Genomic DNA, 19,846 nt, shown 5'->3' with positions numbered 1-19,846 from the left:
GTTCCACATTTTGTTTTTATTAATTGCTCCTGAATAATTGATTTGAAAGTTATCCAACTTCACCGAACCAATTAAACTGCAACAAAATCAAACGCCTCAACACATCAATTATTTATAGGTATTCATCTTTTCTGTAAATCCAATAAGCAATCTCATAAAGGCGTTAAGAGATACAGATGCAACAATAAAATGAATCCTCGTATTATTTATCTAGACAAAGCTGAATCACCTTTGGGTTCTTCTACACTAGTTATAAACTTTTAATAATTCATTTAGCAAAGACATTTCTGGAGTGAAGTTCTTGCTACCCATCAACAGATAAACATGTCTTTATGACTCATGAAACTTTGTTTGATAAAATAATCACTTTTCTATGACCATATATAGATAGAATTTGGAAGATTGATTAGGAAGCAGGAGGACCAGGGATGGAACTTTGATTTGAGACGTGGGGGGGGGCACAACTTCTCGTGGGCCCTTCTTTCAAAATGTGTGTGGGGGGAGTAAATGTCCCCCATCCTTCATAGAAATTACGCCCATACAGGAGGTGAGGAACACGTGAAGTAGCTGTTAATCTCACATACTGTTTTACCATTTGATAGCCTGTGGTTAAGTTTTAATTAACTGAATACAGATTAGAAAATTCCCCTTTCCAGATTTCATAATGTGTGTGTGTTTTTAATGCGGTGCAGAATGCAATCACCCTTAAAGGCCCAATGCAGCCATCTTTATATCAATCTCAAATCATTAAGTGCCTTACTGTAATAATTTTCCAATAAATTGTAAAAAAAATTAAAAAAAATAGCTTTTTAGCCAAAAACTATTTCTCAAAAAAAAATTGCTAGGACTGTCTGGGCGTGGTCTGAGTGGGGAGGGGAAAACTTAAAACTAGCGGTTATTGGCAGAGAAGTCTGGAACTCTCTTTGTTATTGGTCTATTAACCAGTTTGCTGCCTGGTAATGTCACCAGGCAAGCCAAAACTCCTCAAAACAGGCTGATTATAAGGTCCTGTGTTGATCCAATTTATTCAAACTTTTACAGAGTTAGTTTCATCAGCAGATGACACAAAACACAGGAAAAACTTCACTTTGCACTGAGTCTTAAACACACTTTTGAAATTGCGAGTGCACTTTATGCGGGAGGGCATTTACATGAGAGGGGTGTTGCATATTTCATGCGTGATTCATTAGAGATATGGATGTGGAACAACATGAATGATGAATATCAAGACCTTTAAATTATACTTCAGGACACGGCAACAAATCATGTAACAGGCCGTCACTGGTTTGTTACACATGAGGAATATTGTTAAGTTAAACATTTTGTAACTCCCGGCCTTGGCTAAACTGGTAAAGTTTGCGTATAATTTTGTCAGTATAGTAAAGTAAGGGCTGGCTTTAGTGTTGAATGCAGCTTAAGACAAGCCAAGTATGATTGGCTTCCTCAGGAAAACTTTAAGTCAAAGAGACTTTTGAGAAGGGGGTAGGGGGGAACCATTATGCTTAGACCACGGCTTTAGTCGTTGCTCCAGGTCATCCGGTTTGAACTGATGGGATGTTCTGACTCTCCTAGCTCCCCTCCTTTTCCCTCCATGCCCCAGCGGTGGTAATCCTGACACACTAGGGTGCACTGATCCCACTCTGGCTCCAGATTTTAACCATGATGCGCACACCCGCCACCTCTCATCTAGGGATGGGTATAGTTAAGATTTTAACGGTATTACTACTCTTACCGATACTGCTTATCGATCCGATACTTTAACGGTATTCTTATCAGTTCTTCTTGTTATTTTTTACAACAACAAAAAATAAACAAAACAGAATTAACATTGCTTTATTTTCTGAAACGTAAAATAAACAATTATTTACAGCAAAAGAAACAGCAATGATTTTAACAAATCACTATTATAGACTCTAATGTTGTTGTGATGGAAATGTAAAACAAATGAAATAAACAATATTTTCCTGCAAAAGACAATACAGTGGTAAAGAGCAACATGGGTGGGGCATGCAGGTAGGCTGCAAAAGGACTAACAGTTCTTAGCAGTTCTTCTGGAGAAAGATCAACATATTTGCCTTGTCTGGCAGAAGTCGGGACCTCTCCTGGCTTATTGTGTTCCCTGCAGTCGAAAATACCCTCTCGCTAGGGGTGGAGGAGGCTTGAGCACAGAGGTAGCTTGCTGCAATGTTTGTGAGGGGCAGAGTAGCTCTCTTTTCCCACCGCCACATCACAGGATCTTCAGCCATGGGGACGGGAGGCAAGCCTTTGTAGAGCTCGACCTCTAGGTCAACACGCTCGCTGAGGGTGAGGGACGAGGTGTCCTGTTGGATCGTCAACCTCATCTCCCTGTCATCCTATGAGAACAGCTCCTCCAAGGTACTCCTTGATGTGTACAATGGAGGGACTGTCTCCTCCATTTCCTCTCCTTCTCCGTCAGACTCCTCCCCTATTGCTGGTGCTCTGTGTCTGTCGGCTCCGGCTCCTCTGACAGCCCTGGTGTTGCTCCTGTCACATTGGCCTCAACAGTTGCTTTCCTCAGCCTGTCCCAAGTGACGTCACTCACCGGCCTCCCTTTAAATCTGGGGTCCATTGCTGTGGCCTCATGCAGGAAGGCTCGAAATGTCCTCATCTTTGATGGTTGCCACAAACGTTGTATCTTCATGCTTCACAGTGAAGTGCTCTTCCAGTTTTTGGAGGATGGGTATGATCTGTCCACAGGTGGCATTCTTTTCACATGACACACACAGTGTGGATGTATAGAGGATTCTCATGAGCTGGACTAACTCCTCAGCCTTATGGAAGTCCTCGTTCTTCAGAGGGTCCAGGTTGTCCTTGGTCATTGCTTTTCGCAGTCGTGGATCCAAGGCTGCTGCTTGGATCGCTGGATACTGCTCCACGAATATTTCTATCATTAGATAGAGTGTGTGCCATCTGGTCTTGACATCAACGATGAGTGAGTGTTAAATATTGAATTAAATTGTTAAATGTGGCAATTTCAAAATAATTATTTAATAGATTGAACTGGCTTCTTACCAAGGAGCTGCTGCTTTCCTTCAGTAATTTTGTAGATTTTCTGCGCTGCCAGATTCAATGTGTGTGCAAAGCATCTTATTTTTAGGATGTGTAGCCTCTTGATGGCGACATCCATATTGCCAGCATTATCAACAGTCACTGCTACAATCTTGCTTGGCTCGATCTCAAACTCTTCCAGAATGTCTGAGATCTCCTCTGCCACTACTTCACCAGTTTGCGATTTGTACACTGCCCTGGTGTGGAGGACCTTCTGTTTTACACTGCCCTGGTGTGGAGGACCTTCTATTTTACACTGCCCTGGTGTGGAGGACCTTCTGTTTTACACTGCCCTGGTGTGGAGGACCTTCTGTTTTACACTGCCCTGGTGTAGAGGACCTTCTGTTTTACACTGCCCTGGTGTGGAGGACCTTCTATTTTACACTGCCCTGGTGTGGAGGACCTTCTGTTTTACACTGCCCTGGTGTAGAGGACCTTCTGTTTTACACTGCCCTGGTGTGGAGGACCTTCTGTTTTACACTGCCCTGGTGTGGAGGACCTTCTGTTTTACACTGCCCTGGTGTGGAGGACCTTCTGTTTTACACTGCCCTGGTGTGAAGGACCTTCTGTTTTACACTGCCCTGGTGTGGAGGACCTTCTGTTTTACACTGCCCTGGTGTGAAGGACCTTCTGTTTTACACTGCCCTGGTGTGGAGGACCTTCTGTTTTACACTGCCCTGGTGTGGAGGACATTCTGTTTTACACTGCCCTGGCTTGTGTAGTGCACTGTAACAGTGAGATAGTGGTCCTGACAGAGGCTGGTCCACCCATCTGATGTGATGACCAGCTTTGGCACGTCCTTCAGCTCAGTGATCACATTGGCCTTTTCTACACCACACCAGGTAGGAATTAATGCGTCACTGAGGCAACTCCTGGAGGGAGGGGCATATTTGCTCATCTCCCCACAGTAAAAAATATATAGTGTTGTGTGTTGAATTATCATTATTGAATTATTGTGTTGTTGTGTATTGTATTGTGGAGTGATGGGACTAACATACAACCCTTTTATACTACTAAATAAAAAATAAATAAAACAAATATCCTAAAAATGAATAGAACTCAATATATACTTACAGACTGTTAACTAAAGCCCTTGGACTCCACTGTTGCAAAGGGGTGTAGGCCTTTCACTATGAACTTGTTCATGGCTAGGTGGCACTCATTCACCCTCTCCTCAGTCATCCTCCCACTAGCTGCCAGCGTGAAGGGGCTTTGGGCTTGTCTTTGGCTTGGACCAGTGGTATTAGAGGGAGGAGTGGGTTGGTTCATTGTAGCTGCAACTGGCTAATGGTTACTTTTGATCATGAACCCATGTTCACATCATTTAGTTAACTATGTGTGTGGCTCTAGGCTGCTAGCATACATACCTAATGTAGATCGGGCAACGAGAGATGAACTACGAGCTAGGCAGTCGAAAACTGTGCATTTCTCTGCCTGTACATGATGCACTTTCCATAGATGTTTGGACAGATTTCCACCCTTGCACTTGTGGCAACGAGCATTTTCAGCATCGACTCTGGTGAAGTGTAACCACACTTTTGAATGTTTAGTTCTTTCCGCCATGGTCACTAATTAAGAGCAGGGTGCTCTAGAGTGAGAGAGATCTCTCTTCTGGATTGGGAATAGCGAAAATGCATCATAGACGAATGTCTTAATCTTATTGCAAATTAGAAACGGTTGATGAGATTAAATGTGCAAGATAACGTTTATGTAGCAATAATAAAAAGGGCATGTATTTTCTTAATTTCTCCAGTACTGAAAGCAGAACCGATAAAGTCGGAGCTTACTGATACTACGGTCTTTCATAATTTAGCCCAGGGGCCCATTTAATACCGGGTTTCGGTACCCATCCCTACTCTCATCCCTTCACTTCCTGGTGTCAGAGAACTGTGGGGAGAAATACATATTTAATTTACCTATAGTGATTTGTATGTCTTCCGCCAAGAGCACCAGGCAGTAGGCTACTGTACTGTAACACCCATACAGTGGCTTGCAAAATTATTCACCCCCTTGGCATTTTTCCTATTTTGTTGCCTTACAACCTGGGGGTTTGTATCATTTGATTACACAACATGCCTACCACTTTGAAGACGCAAAATATTTTTTTATTGTGAAACAAACAAGAAATAAGACAAAAAAAACAGAACTTGATCGTGCATAACTATTCACCCCCCAAAGTCAATACTTTGTAGAGCCACCTTTTGTAGCAATTACAGCTGCGAGTCGCTTGGGGTATATCTTTATAAGCTTGGCCCATCTAGCCACTGGGATTTTTGCCCATTCTTTAAGGCAAAACTGCTCCATCTCCTTCAAGTTGGATGGGTTCCACTGGTGTACAGCAATCTTTAAGTCATACGACAGATTCTCAATAGAATTGAGGTCTGGGCTTTGACTAGGCCATTCCAAGACATTTAAATGTTTCCTCTTAAACCACTCAAGTGTTGCTTTATCAGTATGCTTATGGTCATTGTCCTGCTGGAAGGTGAACCTCCGTCCCAGTCTCAAATCTCTGGAAGACTGAAACAGTTTTCCCTCAAACATGTCCCTGTATTTATTCCATCATTCCTTCTATTCTGACCAGTTTCCCAGTCCCTGCCGAGGAAAAACATCCCAACAGCATGATCCTGCCACCACCATGCTTTACTGTGGGGATGGTGTTCTCAGGATGATACGAGGTGTTGGGTTTGCACCAGACATAGCGTTTTCCTTAATGGCCAAAAAGCTACATTTTTGTCTCATCTGACCAGAGTATCTTCTTCCATATGTTTGGGGAGTCCCCCACATGCCTTTTGGCGAACACCAAACGTGTTTGCTTATTTTTTCTTTAAGCAATGGCTTCTTTCTGGCCACTCTTCCGTAAAGCCCAGCTCTGTGGAGTGTACGGCTGAAAGTGGTCCTATGAACAGATACTCCAATCTCTGCTGTGGAGCTTTGCAGCTCCTTCAGGTTTATCTTTGGTCTCTTTGGTCAGTGTGTTTTGGTGGGCGGCTCTCTCTTGGCAGGTTTGTTGTGGTGCCATATTCTTTCAATTTTTTTATCATCGATTTAATGGTGCTCCGTAGGATGTTCAAAGTTTCTGATCTTTTTTTAGAACCCAACCCTGATCTGTACTTCTTCACAACTTTGTCCCTGACCTGTTTGGAGAAGGCCTTGGTCTTCATGGTGCCGCTTGCTTGGTGGTGCCCCTTGCTTAGTGGTGTTGCAGATTCTGCGGCCTTTCAGAACAGGTGTATACAGTTGAAGTCGGAAGTTTACATAAAACTTAGCCAAATACATTTAAACTCAGTTTTTCACAATTCCGGACATTTAATCCTAGTAAAAATTCCCTGTCTTAGGTCAGTTAGGATCACCACTTCATTTTAAGAATGTGAAATATCAAAATAATAGTAGAGAGAATGATTTATTTCAGCTTTTATTTCATTCATCACATTCCCAGTGGGTCAGAAGTTTACATACACTCAATTAGTAGCATTGCCTTTAAATTGTTTAACTTGGGTGAAACGTTTCGGGTAGCCTTCCACAAGCTTCCCACAATAAGTTGGGTGAATTTTCGCCCATTCTTCCTGACAAAGCTGGTGTAACTGAGTCAGTGTTGTAGGCCTCCTTGCTCGCACACACTTTTTCAGTTGTGCCCACAAATTTTCTATGGGATTGAGGTCAGGGATTTGTGATGGCCACTCCAATACCTTGACTTTGTTGTCCTTAAGCCATTTTGCCACAACTTTGGAAGTATGCTTGGGGTCATTGTCCATTTGGAAGACCCATTTGCGACCAAGCTTTAACTTCCTGACTGATGTCTTGAGATGTTGCTTCAATATATCCACATAATTTTCTTTCCTCATGATGCCATCTATTTTGTGAAGTGCACCAGTCCCTCCTGCAGCAAAGCACCCCCACAACATGATGCTGCCACTACTGTGCTTCACGGTTGGGATGGAGTTCTTCGGCTTGCAAGCCTCCCCCTTTTTCCTCCAAACATAACAATGGTCATTATGCCCAAACAGCTCTATTTTTGTTTCATCAGACCAGAGGACAATTCTCCAGAAAGTATGATCTTTGTCCCCATGAGCAGTTGCAAACCGTAGTCTGTCTTTTTTATGGCGGTTTTTGAGCAGTGGCTTCTTCCTTGCTGAGTGGCCTTTCAGGTTATGTCGATATAGGACTTGTTTTACTGTGGATAGAGATACTTTTGTACCTGTTTCCTCCAGCATCTTCACAAGGTCCTTTGCTGTTGTTCTGGGATTGATTTGCACTTTTCGCACCAAAGTACATTCATCTCTAGGAGACAGAACAAGACTCCTTCGTGTGCGGTAGGACGGCTGCGAGGTCCCATGGTGTTTATACTTGCGTACTATTGTTTGTACAGATCAACGTGGTACCTTCAGGTGTGTGGAGGTCTACAATTGTTTTTCTGAGGTCTTAGCTGATTTCTTTTGATTTTCCCATGATGTCAAGCAAAGAGGCACTAAGTTTGAAGGTAGGCCTTGAAATACATCCACAGGTACACCTCCAATTGACTCAAATTATGTCAATTAGCCTATCAGAAGCTTCTAAAGCCATGATATCATTTTCTGGAATTTTCCAAGCTGTTTAAAGGCACAGCCAACTTAGTGTATGTAAACTTATGACCCACCGGAATTGTGATACAGTGAATTATAAGTGAAATAATCTGTCTGTAAACAATTGTTGGAAAACTTACTTGTGTCATGCACAAAGTAATGTCCTAACCGACTTGCCAAAACTATAGTTTGTTAACAAGAAATTTGTGGAGTGGTTGAAAAATGAGTGTTAATTACTCCAACCTAAGAGTTTGTAAACTTCCAACTTCAACTGTATATACTGAGATCATATGACAGATCATGTGACACTTATAGCAAAGGGGGTGAATACATATGCACGCACCACTTTAACATTTAAAAAAAATTGCATTTTTTGAAACAAGTCTTATTTTTAATTTCTCTTCACCAATTTGGACTATTTTGTGTATGTCCATTTCATGTATTCCAAATAAAAATACATTTAAATTACAGGTTTTAATGCAACAATATAGGAAAAACACCAAAGGGGATGAAAACTTTTGCAAGGTACTGTACCAATCCACTGACCTTAGCTAGTTCTTTATATTATCTACCTCTGCCCTAGTCACCTAGCCTCTGACCTTACCTGGTGTATTATATTATCTACCTCTGCCTTTAGTCACCTAGCCACTGACCTCTGACCTTACCTGGTGTATTCTATTATCTACCTCTGCCCTAGTCCCCTAGCCTCTGACCTTATTATCTACCTATGCCCTCGTCACCAAGCCACTGACCTCTGACCTTACCTAGTACATTATCTTATCTACCTCTGCCCTAGTCACCTAGCCACTGACCTCTGACTTTACCTATCATTCAAATGTATTTTTTCCATCACATTTATTTATAAAGCCCTTCTTACATCAGCTGATGTCACAAAGTGCTGTACAGAAACTCAGCCTAAAACCCCAAACAGCAAGCAATGCAGGTGCAGAAGCACGGTGGCTAGGAAAAACTCTCTAGAAAGGCCATAACCTAGGAAGAAACCTAGAGAGGAACCAGGCTATGAGGGGTGGCCAGTCCTCTTCTGGCTGTGCCGGGTGGAGATTATAACAAAACATGGCCAAGATGTTCAAATAATAATAATCAGTGGTTGTCGAGCGTGAAACAGGTCAGCACCTCAGGAGTAAATGTCAGTTGGCTTTTCAAAGCCGATCATTCAGAGTACCGTAATTTCCGGACTATTAAGCGCACCTGAATATAAGCCGCACCCACTGAATTAAAAAATATATATTATTTTGAACATAAATAAGCCGCACACTTTAACGAAACACAGCTTGTAACAAAAAATTTAAAATTAGCAGTAAGCTTTAGTTTTCTTTTTGCACTGAGTCAATTCCTCACGCTGCTGTTTCCAACGTCTTATCATCGACTCATTAAGACCAAGCTCCCGTGCAGCAGCTCTATTTCCTTTTCCAACAGCCAGATCAATCGCCTTCAACTTGAAAGCTGCATCATATGCATTTCGCTGTGTCTTTGCCATGATGAGGGTGACAAAATGACTACCATAATCAGAATGATGGGAAGTTTGAGAGCGCTTGATTTAATCTAAACAGTCAACAAAAAAGTTGTTTGACCTTAACCCGTTCGGCAATTTCATTGGTCTAATGAAAGCTTCATGCCGCCAAAAAACTGAGCACGTCACAGAATGTGTTTTTTTGGAAGAAAAAAAATTGAAAGCGGGAAAAATCCATATATTAGCTGCGTCATTGTTTAAGCCGCGGCGTTCAAAGCGTGGGAAAACAGTTGCGGCTTATAGTTCGGAATTTACGGTATCTCTACCGATCCTGCTGTCTCTAGAGAGTTGAAAACAGCAGGTCTGGGACAGGTAGCACGTCCGGTGAACAGGTCAGTCTTCCATAGCCGCAGGCAGAACAGTTGACACTGGAGCAGCAGCACGGCCAGGAGGACTGGGGACAGCAAGGAGTCATCAGGCCAGGTAGTCCTGAGGCATGATCCTAGGGCTCAGGTACTCAGAAAAAGAGAGAAAAAGAGAGAAAGAGAGAGAATTAGAGAGAGCATACTTAAATTCACACAGGACACCGGATAAGACAGGATAAATACTCCAGATATAACAGACTGACCCTAGCCCCCCGACACATAAACTACTGCAGCATAAATACTGGAGGCTGAGACAGGAGGGGTCGGGAGACACTGTGTCCCCATCCGACGATATCCCGGGACAGGGCCAAACAGGCAGGATATAACCCCACCCACTTTGCCAAAGCACAGCCCCCACACCACTAGAGGGATACCTAGTGCATTATATTATCTACCTCTGCCCTAGTCACCTAGCCACTGACCTGACCTAGTACATTGTATTATCTACCTCTGCCCTAGTCACCTAGCCACTGACCTGACCTAGTACATTGTATTATCTACCTCTGCCCTAGTCACCTAGCCACTGACCTTACCTAGTACATTACATTATCTACCTCTTCCCTAGTCACCTAGCCACTGACCTCTGACCTTACCCAGTACATTATATTATCTACCACTTCCCTAGTCACCTAGCCACTGACCTTACCTAGTACATTATATTATCTACCTCTTCCCTAGTCACCTAGCCACTGACCTCTGACCTTACCTAGTACATTATATTATCTACCTCTGCCCTAGTCACCTAGCCACTGACCTTACCTAGTACATTATATTATCTACCTCTGCCCTAGTCACCTAGCCACTGACCTCTGACCTTAGCTAGTACATTATATTATCTACCTCTGCCCTAGTCACCTAGCCACTGACCTCTGGCTGCTGGCTTCAGCTACTGCTGCTCATCTGCCATCCATCATCAGTGTCATGTGAATTATCATAATGGCTAACAGCAGTATGATAGCAATATTATTACACACTGTGAGGCATAAAGCTGTGTGGAATTATTCAAACCTACAGCTACAATTAGCACAGTCTGTTATTACTAGCTAATTGGGATTTCTTTCTGTGGAAAACAGGGGTAAATTTTGTCACATAATTCAAGAGTAAAATCTGTAATTTTGTGGGTGTAAATAAATTAAGTATATTAATCTCAAATGACCAGCTGCAGCATCAGGAGAATACCAGATGTGTGCAACTCAAGCAAGCTATTCAGGTGAAGTAGACCTATAGCTGTATAGCCCTGAAAGTTGGGTTTGTTTGACGTCCTATATGATTTCACTTCACTGAAGCCTGTTCATTAAATGACTCTCCTTTGATTTTGCTAGTGAGATGTCGGTTTGATTTAGGCTGATGGAAGATGTTTATTGGTTCATCCCCAACCCCCACTGTACTGTAGATAGACTACCATCCACCTCCACCAATGCTGAGAAGACAGGAAGGTCTATTTAGTATTTTGTCCGCACTAGAACATTGACATTACAATCAGTTCGGTCGAATCAAAATATCAAAACATGAATTTGTGAATAGTTGATATTTATTCATTATGGGACTCTATGAATATCTTATTCTTTAAGTGGTTGTAAACGAAACATTTAATAACTATTCTTTCCCCCCACCCTCTCTCTCTCGCTCTCTCTCACTCTGTCTTTCTCTCTGTGTCTCTGCCTCTTGGACCTAGACTTGGCACTCCAGTACCACTTGCCGTGCGGTAGCAGAGATAACAGTCTATTACTAGGGTGGCTGGAGTCTTTGACAATTCTTAGGGCCTACCTTGTGTTTACAATGGTGTTTGTTCTTCACTGGTTGCCCTTTTCTTGTGGCAAAAGGTCACAAATCTTGCTGTTGTGATTGCACACTGTGGTATTTCACCCAATAGATATGGGAGTTAATCAAAATATGATTTGTTTTCCAATTTTTTGTGGGTCTGTGTAATCTGAGGGACATATGTGTCTCTAATATGGTCATATATTTGGCAGGAGGTTAGGAAGTTTTTGGGCAGTGTGCACATAGCCTGTCTTCTCTTGATGGGGACCTTTCTCAATAGCAAGGCTATGCTCACTGAATCTGTACATAGTCAAAGCTTTCCTTAAGTGTGGGTCAGTCACAGTGGTCAGATATTTTGCCACTGTGTACTCTCTGTTTAGGGCCAAATAACATTTTAGTTTGCTCACTTTTTTTCTCTGCCTCTCTCTCGCGCTGTATCTCTCTCTCTCTCTCTGTCTCTCTGTCTCTCTGTCTCTCTCTCTTTATAGGTCTCTCTCCCACACACACTCTCTCTCTCATTCACTTCCCCCATTTCTCTCGCTCTCTCTCTTCCCCAATTTCTCTCTCTCTTCCCCCATCTCTCTCTCTCTCCCCCCATCTCTCTCTCTCCCCCCCCCATCTCTCTCTCTCTGTCTCTGTCTAACAACCATTTGATAACGTGATGGTCTTGGTCTGTTCGCTTTAGAGTCGAGGCCTTATCATGACTCCACCCAATTCCTTCTCTTTAAGAAAACTGCGTAGGAGGGAGAACTAACCCGGAAAATAGCATCTATGACCCTCAAGAGCAGCTATTTCATCGTCCTCTAGCGACAGATTATTCATCTCAATTCTGAAGGAAGATATTTATTTTAAGGAAAATAGAGACTACTTCTATTCATATACATTATGTACATATGGTCTCTCTATCACATACAGCTACATTCTAAACCCCCATGCCCATTAACATCCCTGGTACCTGATACGTTAGCATGTCCTCTACAATGAACAACATTAAATACTAGGTTGATTGTTTGTGTCATAATCCCACATTGCACGCTAAGTGGTGAATGAAGCATGTTGTGTTTGCATATCAAGTCCTCGCCACGGGCATTCGCCAACTCATTCTGGTCCCGTTGTCATTCCAGTCGGTCTGACAGATCCAGATCCCGATCTTATCAGATATGGAGAGCATTGAGGGGGATTAGAGAGGCCACACATATGCATGATTAAATTGGAAAGCCCTCGCTATACAGGCTTTTTGGCTCTGTCTCCCATCTCATTGAATTGGGGCATTCCCAACTCAGAGGACTCATAGTAGCTGTGGGCATTATATTATGGGAGAGAGGGATACTATTGTGTGTGTGTGTGTGTGTGTGTGTGTGTGTGTGTGTGTGTGTGTGTGTGTGTGTGTGTGTGTGTGTGTGTGTGTGTGTGTGTGTGTGTGTTTGGGGGTGGGGGAAGTTGTGTGGGTGGGTGAGAGTGATATTATGAAGGTTTTTTTCTGAAAGTATTTTTTTTGGTCCATTTTTGATTGTATAATTTATATCAGGGATGGGCAACTTTGATTTGAGTCGGGTAGTATTGCTGCACATTTTGCCATGGGGCATAGAAAGCAAGTTTGCTGCAATACTACACATTTTTCCATGGGGCGGAGAAAAGATTTTGAAATGTTATAACTCATTTCATGAAATTCTACAAATTTTACTATGGGGCAGAGAGAAACATGTGCAGTTTTACATCTCATTTCCTGCAATTCAACACATTTTCCCATAGAGTGGAGGCAAATGTTTGCAGTTTTTAATATGATAACTGATGATCAATGGGCCCCACCCGGTCGGTAATTTGACCATGCTTTCTATAAGTTTAGATAGCTGGTCGCTAGACTAATTTACCAATCTATACATGTTTTGCTGACATGGGTTAATTGAGTTACTGTTGATGCATAACCAAATTTTGAAATTGCAAAATTGCACGTTGTGTATTCTGTAATTTTAACTCTCAACAGTAAGTTGAGACCCCGACTGAATTTATATATTTTTTTATGTGAAATTGGTCCGTGGGCCAGTTGCCCATCCCTGATCTCTATGATCTGTGGAGACTGACTGACTACAGTAATCTGATTACAAAAATTGTAATCAGTTACGTTACCAGCAGAAATATTGTAATTAGATGATAGTTACATTTGAATAACTAGATAATTACTTCTTAGAAGTGTGATTAAAATCATGTTTGCGAAAGCATGTTTGTGAAAAAAAATACATTATGACACCTTTCTGTTTTCTCAATGACATTTAATTCAGCATTGGAAACATATATTTTTACGTTACTGAGTTTGGGTAATCCAAAAGTTAAATTAGTGATTACAATTTTGGACAGGTAACTATTTAAAGAAACCTATCCAATGCTGTCTGGGAGTAGTGTATCTAAAGGAGTGGGCAGTGGCCGTGAGGATAGTATAATACTGGGATATGAGCGTTGTCTTTTTGGATATTATGTGTGTTTTATCCTCATTATCTGTCTATATTTTGATTGTATCATTAGTATTTCCTCTGGGGTACTATACAGATGTAGGATCTTAATTTAATCACACTTCTGTTTCAGAGAATTTTCCTGCACAGCAGGAAATACAAACTTGTAGTGTATTTGAGGTTTAAAAAGTCTTCTACCATTTGTAATTTCCACTTAAAAATGTCAGACTTGATTTGCCCTGACAAAAAAAAAATTCACCCCCTACAAAAAAGTTTTATTATAATTCACGTAATAATTAATAATTGACAAACTGGCTCAAATTAAGATCCTACATCTGTAGCTAAAAGAGTGGGCAGTGGCAGTGTAGTTAGTGTAACACTGGGATATGAGTGTTGGCTGGGTTGGCTTTTGCGGTTGGCTGGGTTGGCGTGGTGATGATACTGCATCGCTCCCGGGGTAATTTCTTCCCTGTAGGCAGACACCATTAGGGTAAATTATGTATAGCAACAATTGATGATTGGTTGGAATGATCGAACCCATGGGAGGTTTACATTAGTAACGGTTCAATTTCATGTTTCTGTAGAACGGTGTGATCACAGTTGGGGCCAAATGGTGACCCTGTTTTCTTGATAACGACCAACACAATATAGCCTTGGATCAAGGTTTTGAGTTGATATGTTTCCATTGGCTTCTCTTCTTCCATCGTTCGTTCTTCCCTTCTTTTCTGCCATAATGTTTGTGTTACATCATTTTTTATGTTTGACTGAATACTCAGTTCTTGCAGACAAAGCATGTAGCTTTAGATACATCTGCATATTTCAGAAGGGTTAGTCTTTGTGCAGCTACAGATGTAGGAAATTAATTTGATCACCCTGTTGTAGAAAATGTAAAATGTGTAGTGTATTTGTGGTTTAAAAAGGCTTCTGAAGTTTGTATTTTTCACTTTGAAATTTCAGACTTGATTTTCCCTTTCAAAAAAATGTATCTACCCCTAGAAAAATGTTCATTAATTATAATCCACATAATAATTCACATTTCCTGATGCTGCAGGATTATTTCTCTGCTTTAGCAAACTGGCTCAAATGAACATCCTACATCTGTTTGACAACAGTAAGACTGTGGTCATTCTGAATACAGGCAGCTACTTGAAAATAAGATGTTTTTCTTCACTTACTCGCCTGGTTAAATAAAGGTTTTGATAAAAAAATAAAGTAAATATTTTATAGTCCTTTCAATAAGGTTACAGTAGGCTAGCACACTGACTTGCCTAGTTAAATAAAGGTTACATTTTAAAATGTAAAAAGAACATAGAGGGCTTAGGTCCTGAGAGTACTGTATGTGGGCAAATTAAGAAGAATACAATTAACATCAAAGATGAGATTGCTACAGATGGCTGAATAAAATATGTTGTGTAATGTGACTTCTCACAATGCATTATATTTGAATCCCTCCCTCTCCACACACACACGCACAGTCACGGTTGTCGTCGGGAAAGGAGGACCAAAATGCAGCAGGAATGTGGATGCTCATCTTTACGTTTATTGAAATAACGAAGTGAACACCAAAATAACAAAAAGAACAAACTCACAATCAACGGAACAGTCTTGAAAGGCTTACTCACGCTAAACAAGAAACAAGCTAAACAAGAAACAATCTCCCACAAACTACAAACCCAAACACACCCTAATATATAGGACTCTCAATCAAAGGCAAAGAGACAACACCTGCCTTCAATTGAGAGTCCCAACCCCAATTAACTAAACATAGAAACAGATACACTAGACTAAACATAGAAATACATGAATATGACACAGTGCCCCAAAACCCCGGAATACATAAATAAAATGCCCTTCTACAACAACCACCACCCCGAACCACATAAAACATATACCCTCTGCCACGTCCTGACCAAACTACAATAACAATTAACCCTTATACTGGTCAGGACGTGACACGCACACACACACTTAACATGTTCTCTGAAGAGGTACTTGGCTAAAGATGAGTCATGTCCTTAATTCTTGATGTATGTTTTTTCTGGAATAATGCTGGACCTTCCAGTCCTATGGTATGTTCTGTGGTATTTTCTTGTGCGTGAAGCATGAGGGAAACAGTTTGTCAACTGTAAACCAAAGTGTTTATTGTTCCAGTCTGGGTCAAGTCAAGTCGTCATAACCAATGCACTGCACAGAACAGCACAGAACAAAATGTCAAAATTTGCCTATATCAGTAGATGTCATTTTTGAAAAATGTTATTTCCTGGCACGCATAGATACTTATATATTTTTTAATCATTATCATGACTGGCCACCACAGCCAAAAAGCATGGTGGAATCAAAACTCCTACCACTTCGTATAAGTCAGTTGTTTACCTTTAATGTACTTACTCTGACTCGCAATACACTCCATTCTTCTAACCAGACTCTCTCTCCAATATCTCTCCCCAGCCAGCCAGCCTGTGGCTCTTAATAGCAGACAATCAAACCACCTTCCAGACAGACAACAACACGGCACAGGGCTGAATATTGGGGTGCACACACACACACACACACACACACACACACACACACACACACACACACACACACACACACACACACACACACACACACACACACACACACACACACACACACACACACAATCCCCTCCCTAACATCCAGCCAGACCAATCCAGTCCAGATGGCTTGGCCCAATGTTGATGACTCGATGGAGGGATAGCTCTCCCTCTCTCTCCTCCAAATTGCCTGTTCTGTTTGGATCCATCCATGGGGCTAGCTGTGTCTGCACTACAGTCCTCTTAAGGGAGGTCTGTATAGGCACTAGCTAGAGGGTTATATAGCGCTGGTGTGACCCATTTGGTTTGTGCTACTACAGTACGAGCCTCCCTTTGGCAGCTTGTGAGTAAATCATTAACGACTGCAAAGCTCCTGGAATTAGCATACCCCCAGAGTGCTAAAGATGGCATAAAATTGTGCATGAAAGGGAAGACTTTTGTCCTTGTTGCAGGGTACGCTATATGATAAAGTGAGTTCTGTTAGAGCGTGAATCAGGGGCCATGTTGTGATCACGGCTGTGCAGGACAGAGAGATCAGTGTTGATTTCAACAGAAAGATCTGTTATGTTATGGCTATTCTTCTATTGTCTTACGTCAAATACAATACAATGTACACAAGCACACAAAAGTATGTCGACACCCTTTCAAATGAGTGGATTCGGCTACTTCAGCCACAACCGTTGCTGTCAGGTGTATACAATCAAGCACACAGCCATGCAATCTCCATAGACAAACATTGTCAGTAGAATGGCCCGAACTGAAGAGCTCAGTGACTTTTAACGTGGCATCTTCATAGGATGCCACCTTTCCAACAAGTCAGTTCGTCAAATTTCTGTCCTGCTAGAGCTGTCCCGGTCAACTGTAAGTGTTGTTATTGTGAAGTGGAAACGTCTAGGAGCAACAACGGCTCAGACGCAAAGTGGTAGGCCACACAAGCTCACAGGACAGGACTGCCGAGGGCATGAAGAGTGTAGCGAGTAAAAATCGTCTGTCCTCGGTTGCAAAACTCACTACCGAGTTCCAAACTGCCTCTGGAAGCAACGTCTGCACACAAGCCTAAGATCACCATGCGCAATGCCAAGCGTCAGCTGGTGTGGTGTAAAGCTTGCCGCCATTGAACTCTGGAGCAGTAGAAACGCGTTCTCTGGAGTGATGAATCACGCTTCACCATCTGGCCGTCCAATGGAATGTGGGTTTGGCGGATGCCAGGAGAACGCTACCTGCCCGAATTCATAGTGCCAACTGTAAAGTTTGGTGGAGGAGGAATAATGGTCTGGGGCTGGTTTTCATGGTTATAGCTAGGCCCTTTAGTTCCAGTGAAGGGAAATCTTAACGCTACAGCATACAATGACATTCTAGACGATTCTGCGCTTCCAACTTTGTGGCAACAGTTTGGGAAGGCCCTTTCCTGTTTCAGCATGACAATGCCCCCATGCACGAAGCGAGCTCCATACAGAAATGGTTTGTCGAGATCGCTGTGGAAGAACTTGACTGGCCTGCACAGAGCCCTGACCTCAACCCCATCAAACACCTTTGGGATGAATTGGAACACCGACTGCGAGCCAACATCAGTGCCCAGCCTCACTAATGCTCTTGTAGCTGAATGGAAGCAAGTCCCCACAGAAGTGTTCCAAAATCTAGTGGAAAGCCCCAGAAGAGTGGTGGCTGTTTATAGCAGCAAAGGGGGAACCAACTCCATATTGATGCCCATTATTTTGGAATGAGATGTTCGACGAGCAGGTGTCCACATACTTTTGGCCATGTAGTGTATATCTGTGCTATAGACAACATATACACAAATGTAGTATCTTAATTTGAGTCACTTTACTGCAGCAGGAAGATAATCATGGTGCAACAGGAAATGTGAATTATTATGTGAATTATAATTAATGGACATTTGTGTAGGGGTTGATACATTTTTTTATAGGGCAAATCAAGTCTGACATTTTATAGTGCAAATCACAAACATTAGAAGCATTTTGAAACCTTGAATGCACTACAAGTTTGTATATCCTGAGGTGCAGGAAATTTCTCAGCAACAAAAGAGTGATCAAATTTAAGATCCTACATCTGTATATACAATGATATCATCTTGTTATTCCTATTCCATTGTCTGTCATGTCAATAAACACAGAAGACATTGTAACGTTGTCTTGAATGGGCCTATAGGAATAAAAACAAGGCAAATAATAATAATCCCATCATTTATTAATCACTCCATATGCTTTAGATTCCAGACCCGCTGAACTACAACCATGCCCCACCGACACCTTCAATATAAACCTCTCCATAATACTCTGCCGCAGCACACTGGGGGGAGATTTATAATGGCTGGCCACAAAACCACAATTGAGCAATTTATATTTTCCGCAGCTAAAATACAGTAGCCATAATCTCTGTCATATGGAGCCACTCCACTGTGTCACGCTTGGCTTTCATCCCGTAGATGAAGAAATATGTGTAATAATACGATCAGCAGCTTGCCTGTTAACTGTGAGGCTGAGATATACAGTGTATTCTGTTTAATGATGGATGTGAATGGGGGAAGTCGTTTGGCTGCCTGTGTATAGAATATCGTTCATCACCTGCCTAACAACCTCTAGTCATGTTGATGGGAGTGTCTGTTAATCCATGCATATCATTTTAACGACGAGGCCGGACTCAACATAATGAGGTATAATCCACCAGATTAATCCTATTGGTTAAGCAAACGGAAACACCATCATCCCAGGGAGGGATGCCTGAGAGATGACAGTTGGTTAATATGCACGATCAAAGATATGGATGCTGCTCCGTAGGAAGGGTTCCTGTAGATACATTTGTTGAGTTATAATACGGGTGCCTCGTTCAAAGGTAAGAGAACTAGATGTCTGGATAGCATCACAGTATCATTCTATTCAAAATGATGTGTTCATTTGCACTTAAAATGGTAGATTTAAATACTTCTATGACTTCGAAGCTACTTGTTATTACTCCTGCAATTTCCCTATTTCGAGTTTTGTGGATGTTGTGGGTACTCCACTCTGACCACACTCTTCAATCATCATCCAGGGCTTACAGACTATCACTCTCGAGCTCCTCTCTCTCCTCTCTAGTCCCTCTAGTCTCCCTGATATACTGGCCACTTAGGTCTGATATGTCCTCCTTATCCTGGCTCTCCTAAATTACATTTTACCAGCAGGGCCATACGATTTGTCCAAACTCATACTACACTTTGTATAAAGATGTATGAGTCCCAAGCTCTATTCCTAAATCCACACTAGCAAACCAATTAAAATGAAGCACTGTTTATGTCATGCATTCTAGTGTGAATATGGGAACATAGTCCCTGATATGAATCTATTACAGGGACAGAGACAGAGACAGGGACAGTGACAGGGACAGGGACTGATCGGTCATGGATCACTGGCCTTGCTGAACATCTCTCTCTCACCGAGGAAGGATGGGGAAATGATCAGAGGGCAAATTGACAAGTGGCTGTAGATGAGTATGGATAATAAAAGCCCTTAGATACCAGACCACCCCCTCCTTGTCTCTCATCCTCTCCACCTATCCA

The sequence above is a fragment of the Salmo salar genome, chromosome ssa04 (assembly GCF_905237065.1).
Source record: "Salmo salar chromosome ssa04, Ssal_v3.1, whole genome shotgun sequence".
NCBI lineage: Eukaryota > Metazoa > Chordata > Actinopteri > Salmoniformes > Salmonidae > Salmo > Salmo salar.
The sequence above is the reverse complement of the archived record's forward strand: the minus strand, read 5'-3'. Positions refer to the sequence as shown.